Source organism: Arvicanthis niloticus, chromosome 22 (assembly GCF_011762505.2).
Source record: "Arvicanthis niloticus isolate mArvNil1 chromosome 22, mArvNil1.pat.X, whole genome shotgun sequence".
In the NCBI taxonomy this organism is placed as follows: domain Eukaryota; kingdom Metazoa; phylum Chordata; class Mammalia; order Rodentia; family Muridae; genus Arvicanthis; species Arvicanthis niloticus.
The window spans coordinates 21,003,321-21,011,420 of NC_133429.1; positions in this window are offsets into that span (position 1 = coordinate 21,003,321).

Below are 8,100 nucleotides of genomic sequence, written 5' to 3' on the forward strand. Positions count from 1 at the left end.
CTATATTCTTGTGTATGCATTTTTGTGCATACATATGTTTAGACACCTACATATGTATGAACACTGCCTCTGTTAAACTGGATAATTGAATGCATGATTGACATGTCCATTTCTAAATTCTCTATTATTTTCCTTTAATCTATTTGCCACGGTTTCAAACGTTTAGTTGTTGCTCTTTGCTTATTTTAATACAACATTTTCCTTTGTCATTTTTAATACTTTAAACTATAGCTATTTTTTACTACTTCAAAATAATGGAAGGCCTTGTACTCTATTCCTCTAATTTTTAAAAGTAATCTCACTGTTTTCATTGAAAATATATCCTATTCCTGATCTCTACTTTCTTCATTTTGCATCCACAGATGCTTTTCCTTTGTTATAGAGCAGCCGCTGGCATCTTCAGGCATGTTTGTTCCTTTGAGTCTTCCCTCAAGACGACATAGTGTTTGAGTTGCCTGTGAACAATTAAACCAAAAATCTAAGAGATATTGTTATACTTGAGACTAGAATTGTTAGAGTTAAATGCAATGGAGGTTAAAATACAAGAAACAGTTCCCTGGATAAGATGGTGAGGAAATGCCATTTACTGGTTAAAAAAAAAAAAAAAAAGGAGCAGTCTTAGGGTTGATCCACAACTGGTTTCAGTATTTAAGAGACAGGCAGAGAAGTGTGAGCCAAACTGGCACAAAAGAAAGGAAAAAGTAGTCACAGAAGTGGCTGAAGAAACCAGTGCCATGGAATTCAACAGGACAGAGAGCTCGGGAAAGAGCCAGCTTAATGATGCTGGGTACACTAGTGGAAAATGTCTAGTAATTTCAGCATTACTCTGACTATTTGAGTCTATCTTAGAAACTATTTTAGTGGCACTGAAGAATGAAAACCATATTGAGGAAGGTGAATTGAGGAGAGAAAAATTTAAAGGTAGGATATATTAGCTACACTTCTGGAAATTTCATCAGAAATCACAAAAGTCCATAGCTAGTCATGGTAATCAATATTGATGGTTGTACAACATGATATTGGACCACATGTTTCTGATTAGTTGATTCTTCTGATCCATTTCTATCTCTGCCAATAACAATCTGATCCTGTCCACTGTTGTCACTTTCTTATTAAGGTTGCCATGTTTCTGTAGAGGGCATGGCAGTGGGCACACACATTGGCTTATCTATTGTGTTGGGGCCTGGCTCTCTCTCTTTGACAGCATCTATCCCATGGTCCTTCCCTATGATAACGTCAGGAAGCTTGATGTTTACTTCAGTTCCCTGTCCATATGTGTCCTTGAGACCCTAAGCTTCAAGAAGCATAGTCAGTCTACTTTGCTTGGGAACATTTCCCAGAGAGACTTCTGTATAGTAAGGAACTAGTAAGGGTTTCTTCTATGAATTAATGGTACATTAATGATACTTGTCTTTACATAAAATATAGAGGAAAAGGAAGAAGAGAAAGCAAAAAGGACAGAAAGCAAAAAAGTGAGAGAGGAAAGAAACAAACAGGAAGGTGTAAAGAACTAATGAAAGCAACACAAGAGGCAAAGATTACCACATTGTTCCAGATAACATCAAAGTTTGAATTTAACTATAGTGAACATCCATTGTACTGGCTTGTCTCTTGACCTTACAGTTACTTATGATCATTTATCTACTTTGTGTCACCTCCTCTGGCAGCTACAGGCAAGACATGAGACCTGGAAAAATATGGCCATTAACTCTGTATGGGACACTGTGTATTCCTTGTGAGCTTTCTGGCCACTGGAACTTCAAATTGCTGTCACTTCTTTCTGAAACAGCTCTACCAGCCAGAGTCCTGTTTCTTGCATGTGTCTAAAATTCTATCTGAAAATGCGTTTTATAGCCTCTAGTGGAGAGGCTAGAACACTTTGAAAATATAAACAAATATTAGTTATGACATTTTTATATCATACTTTTAAAAGAGGGGCATTCTTCATCAAATATATTTAATGTTTATTATGTTTTATTAATTTTAGATAAAAGTACATGTATGTATATACATAAAGATATGTTATATAACCCAGTTGCTGAACACAGCAAGGAGTAAGACAAACAACTTTGCTTCTCTCAATTTCAGTCAAGTAGGGATGAATAAATTAGTAAGCCCACAAATAAATTATTTATGTTATAGGCTTTTGTGTGCTGTGAAAATGACATAAGGGGGTACAATGGAGAACAGGACAAATTGATCAAGGAGCATGGAAGGAGAATGTCTGGGAGAGGAAGAATTAGAGGAATGGTTCTGATAATTCACACCAAACTGGAAATTGGCAATGGTACAGTTATTATATACCCAGGGGAAGAGCAAAGAACCTGAGATGTGGTCTTTGCATGCCAGTTTGGGGAATAATTGATACGTAGTTGTGAGCATGAACTTGCCTATAATCTGCTGAGCCAACATGAAAGACGATGTAAAGAGAGCTGTGGAGAGTGAACAAAGCCTGAAGTTTGGCAAATATGTTTGTGACTGTCAAAATCATACGGAGTAACCAAGTGAACAGCATTGGGAAAAAAATGGCTGAGCTAAACGACAGATCCTTTAGGTGGATAGATGCTGATGAGCCACTAGATGAGAATTACAGAAATTTCATATAGTCCACCAAAAATGACAATCAAAAGGAAATGCTTGTGTGAGGAGAGAAAGAGAGTGTGGCCCTAAATAAGGAGTTATGGTGGAGCAGAGAGGCACCTTGAGGAGTGTTCAGGAAATAAAAAAATGTCAAGTGAGGCATTCTGAGGGAAATTGGAAGAAAGGTGCCTCAGCTTAATAAGGTTTCAGAGTAAGGGTATGATTTGAGACAAGACAAAATGCAACCATAGAACCAAAAGGAAGCCAGGACATCAGGCAAGGGTTCTGAGTCTTGATGCTGACATTGAACCGGTTAGAAAATGCCCAATAGCTTTGTACTTCATAAGGATGTGTAACACTTTAGCCTCCCTCGAGCTTTTACATTTCTTAAATCCACCCATAGGAAACGCTTAACTTATATGTTTACACGCAGAGCTGGAGACAAAGTGATGAGAGAGTTTTATAACTAATCTGAAAGGAAAACACAGGGTGTGGCTCTGGTTCAATTACAGAATAACTAAGCATTCTTTCATGGTTTATTTCATCTTTATTTTATTTTTGTTGAACAATTTATTAAATTTCTCTGAATGGAAAAAATATAAAATGGAGCCAATTGAGAATATCTGTGTGGATAAGATAAGAAATGATATTAAGAGAATCTTGGATAATTTCTACCTGATTCTGACATCCAGAGTAATGGTACAGAAGACATGATGAAATTTGAATATTGCTTTATTTCATGTGACTTTAGAAAAAAAGATTCATGTTTTTGAACCACCTCAGTTATCTAAAGATAACTGTTAAGTTAAGCCCTAGGCTGAGGAAAATGAATATGTCTTGCTTTGCACTGTTAAGACAGGCAGTAGAGGCAAAATCAGATTTAGAGAGGGAGGGGGCTTTTTTCTCTCTTGATTTGCATTGTGTGTGTTTGTGTGTGTGTGTGTGTGTGTGTGTGTGTGTGTGTGTGTGTGTGTGAAATAGCACTTTCCCACTTTATCTCATATGGTATGTGTTAATGAATTTGTGTAATACCTCCTTATTAACAGTAGGATCTATATTGTTCATGTTCCTCTGTAGTTGCACATTCTGAGTAGGTAGTATTCAAGTATCGAATTCACTTGAAATTTTAAGCACTTTCTTTTTTAAAATATATGAATGATTTCCAGTAATAAGTGAATCTTCAGAGGGTGAATGGGAAATATTTTTCAGGAAATGGGCAAAAATGAATATGCGTGTGGTCATGGTTTGCCTTTTGTCTTGCTGCAATTTCTCTTATTTCCCAGTATGACTTGATAGAAAACACAGGCACAGTGACTCATGTCTGTTATCCCAGAACATGGGAGACTGAGCTAGAAGGAACACTTCAAATTCAAAACCAGCCTGGGCTACACTGTGAGTTCCAAGCGAACTTAGGCTGCACAGAGACACCAAATATATTTAACGAATACTCAAAAACAAGGAAATATTAAGAGCAATAAGTTCGTTTTTAAAAAAATATGTGATGAATTGATGAATGCCTCCCTCAATGGAGAATTTTTCCACCTTCAGATGTAGGATACACAAAAACTAAATTTTGGTTGGTCTAGTGTGCCAACATCATTTCCAAACAAACATGGTTTTGAATTGAACAGTTAAAAGCAATCTGCATCTTTCCTTCAGTTGCTCTAGGAACTGCCAACAATAATAAGGTAAGAAGTGTGTTCTCAAGCACATAAACATCTTTGCAAATATGCCTCATTTGAAAATATGTTCCAAAAGAAGTTAGTTTCTTTGGCCAGATAGTAGTCTCTACATTACCTGTCACCCTTTGAAAAACCGCAGCTTGTCTGCTCCAGGCTGAGAATGGCATTAGTTTAGAGGCATAAACATAAATATTTAGAGGACATTTGACAACATGTCCATTTAGGGTAACAACAGTAGTGTGTTCCTCCTTGGGGCCCATGCCCTTCCCAGCCAAAGACTTTTGGCCAGGTTTACAGTACCAGATGCGAATTCCTTCCTGGGAATAGGTCTCAAATCCCATCTGAGGGCAGTTGTTGTTTCCAAAACAGTTGTACCACTGGGCTTATCTTGCTGTGAAGCTTGGTATTTTAACCAGGCATGGTCCACAGCTGAGTGAGACCAGAGTTGTATTTTCTCAGCAGCCTGCATAGATCTTTATAGCTTCATGGACACTAGCCAGTATGCATGGGACTTACAACTCAGCCCCAGCTTGAGTTCTGTGTCCTGTAACTGATCGAGGGCTAAGTATTTAGATGTAAGTGGGAGATCGTTACACCCTGTTCCCTTCTGACACATAGGGAACACCAGAGAGTAGAGGGCAGAAAGAATGTAAAAGCCAGAAGATGAGGGAGAGTGCCCTGAGATGGGGCTACCCAGGCAGAGTGTTGATCTTGCAAGCATAAGCACAGCAACTGTAAACATCTGCACAAGATCAGCTCTTCAACTTTCTACCATGGGTGGAGGGGGGAGTCATGAGGCCCCACCTATTTTTGAGGCACTAATTACTGTTAGTGATATGGATGTGAGGTGTCACTTTCTATAGTGATATAGCCGATGGGGGTGATGGAAAAATTAAAAAGGATTCAGAGAGAAAGGAAGCAAGGACACAAAGGGTAATAGGTTGAATACAGCCACAGTAAACTGTATATAAGTAAGAATCCATGAAAAGAATTAAAAAAAAATAGTTTTTAGCAGTCACTTCTCAAATCTCTCTTCAAGCTCCCTTACAGGTAACCCACTTTCAGTTGATCTTTGACTAGGTTGATCTATATTTTTCTCCATTATAATTATTTTGGATTACAACGTGCTACCTCCATTTCCATTCAAATGTTCAGAAATTTTGGGGCAAACCTGATCTTTAACTGAAATGAGAGGAAATGAGATCGACTACTCATGTTACAGTGTCTAATTTCTGGATCAAATAGACTGTACTGGCCCCAATCAAAAGTTAGTGAGCAAAATAAATGTGAAATGCCCTCAAGAATGTTTTTCTAAAAGAAACTTAGTGAAAGAAATTTCCATTATGCTTCAAACGTTGGAAAGCTTTGGTGTGTCTTTATTCTAGGTAAATTTTAGTAGAAGTAGTACTCTTTGACTTGGTTTACACACATTGATTAATCTCTTTTCCAGAGATTCCTTTGCTTTTGCTCTGCCAGCGTTAGGAACTTTTTCTCCTACAGTCATCCCCATGGAAAAGAGAAGATTCTAACTCTGTGAGTTATGGAGAAAAAGGGATCTCCTATCTTCTATTAAATCCTTAAGGGGAAATGGAACATAGGTTCTCTAATGAGAGTAGTCTTAGGGTAAGCAGGCAATATTCTGTTGACCTCAGAACTAGGAAAGAAACCAGCTGGCTGGCCCCACAGCAACTACCACTTACTGCCGAGTGTTGCCAGATTAAATGTGTTTGAAATAAAAAGAAGAGCATTCACATTGGTATTTTTTTTTTCACTCCTGAAGAAAGTGAGTTTGATATATGAACATGCTCTAGAAATCACACAAAGTCTCCATGAGTTCTCTTCTTTCTTGCTACAGAATGAAAACAATGGTATCACCTGTTGTAGATTTGGTTTAATGCTTGCCATGGGTTTCCAAATTACACAGGAATTTAAATGTCTGTATGTAAGACTCTCTGTGTCTCTGCTACCAGATGGCTCTAATTGGTAAATAATGTTGCCAAGTGGTTAATGGTTAGACAGAGAGACAAAGACAGGAGTTGAGGTTCCTGGGCAAGGGACATAGAAGAGAGAAAAAAGAAGAATGGCCATGCCAGTAAAGCAGAAAGATCAGGCCTGTGAAGTTCAGGACAGAGAGACTACTAACACATAAGCGTCAGGATTGTGGCCCAGGAGGGCTGTAGACCTGGGTCCATGGCAGGCAAGATGGAATATTGGTTTTAGTAAGAAAGGACTCAGGAATATCAGAGGGGAGAGTATGTTAGCCGCAGTGCAGTGAGGTTTGGAAGTGCCCAGCCATTGTGCTGATGAAGGCATATAAAATATAAGTGTGTGTCTGTCTTTCATTTGAGAATCCAGAGCATTGGAGCAGATAGGGAGGAAGTCGTGCTGCTGCTGGGGAGATTAGAGCAGAATAACATACTACCTACTGCCACAATCACCAGTATCCCTCCTTGGCCTCCCATCTACTCCCTGTCTCTTTGATTTCACTCCAGGAATCCAGAGGATATTCACAGAGCATCATGCACAGGGTTGGGTTTATTACAGCACAGAAAAAGGCACATTCTCAAGGGTCAGACTGAAACATAACCAGATGGATCATTTTACATCTAAGACTCCGTATTATCTAAATTCTCCAGACCAGACTGTCCCCCTAAGCATGCGATCTGCAGTCTCACTAGGATTTATTCTTAGAGAAGGGGGCATTGGTATGTCTGTCTTTTCTTGATCTTTAACAGACATATTGCAATTTCACAAGCTTTAGGACTACTGGATTAGTTAGAGACATTCATCAGTTAATGTTTTCTTGGACATTATGTATCCTCTCAAATCCCAACAATCTATCTCAGGTCCCATCCCTCTGATCAATAATCCATCAGATAACGTGGATCCTCCAGATTCAGTCCTATGTTTCACAAAATGTTGATTATGAAGGGAACGTCAGCCATGACGTTCTTTAAGCTTGTCAACATCTATCTATCAGTAATACAGGACCTATCAAAGCAGCTCATGTTTGCTGTGAGATCTAGAAGCTAGATTTTGTTGTATAAACATCAGAATAATTACAGAAATCAGCTTAGAGTATATGTAGTAAAATAAAATTTTATATAAACTGATTTTATTATTATTATTATTATTATTATTATTAGAAAAATATATAAGAATTCCTCTCTTAAAACTTAACTTTTAAGGTTTTGTACAAATGTACAGTGTGTTAACCATATTCCCTCCTTAGCTTTCCTTGTCTAATGACTCCCTCTTCTTTAGTCCCCTGTGATCCCCTAGAAAGTTTCATTTCTACACACACACAATTGTGTGTATAATATGATTTTCATATTTACATAAAACTGGCTTAGTTAGCTTAATATGATTATGTCCAATTACATCCATTTTTCTGTAAACAATAACCTTACTCTTCTTTCTAGCGAAAGACAAACATAAAGGCCATTTCATGTGCATAACACATTTTTTAGAAACTTCTCTAAGTATTTTTTCTGTTGTTGCACACTTGAGTTAATCCTGTAACTTAGCAACAACCGTGTATAGTGCTAAAATAGTATCGACATGCAAGCATCCTTGTTACTTGAACTTAAAATTCTTTGGGTAAATTCTAGGAGCTGGGTCATATGGAAGATCAATTCTCAAGGGTGTTTTGTTTGTTTTTGTTTGTTTTGCTTTTGTGGTTGGCTTGATTTTCTTTGTGTTTGTTTGTTTTGAGACACTTTCTGTTGTTCACAGTGGCTGGCCTCATTATCATTCCCACATCAGTACACAGCATTCCTTTTTTCCACAGCCTCCGCACCATCTGTTGTTTTCTTAATTCTGCCACAGGTAAGGTACA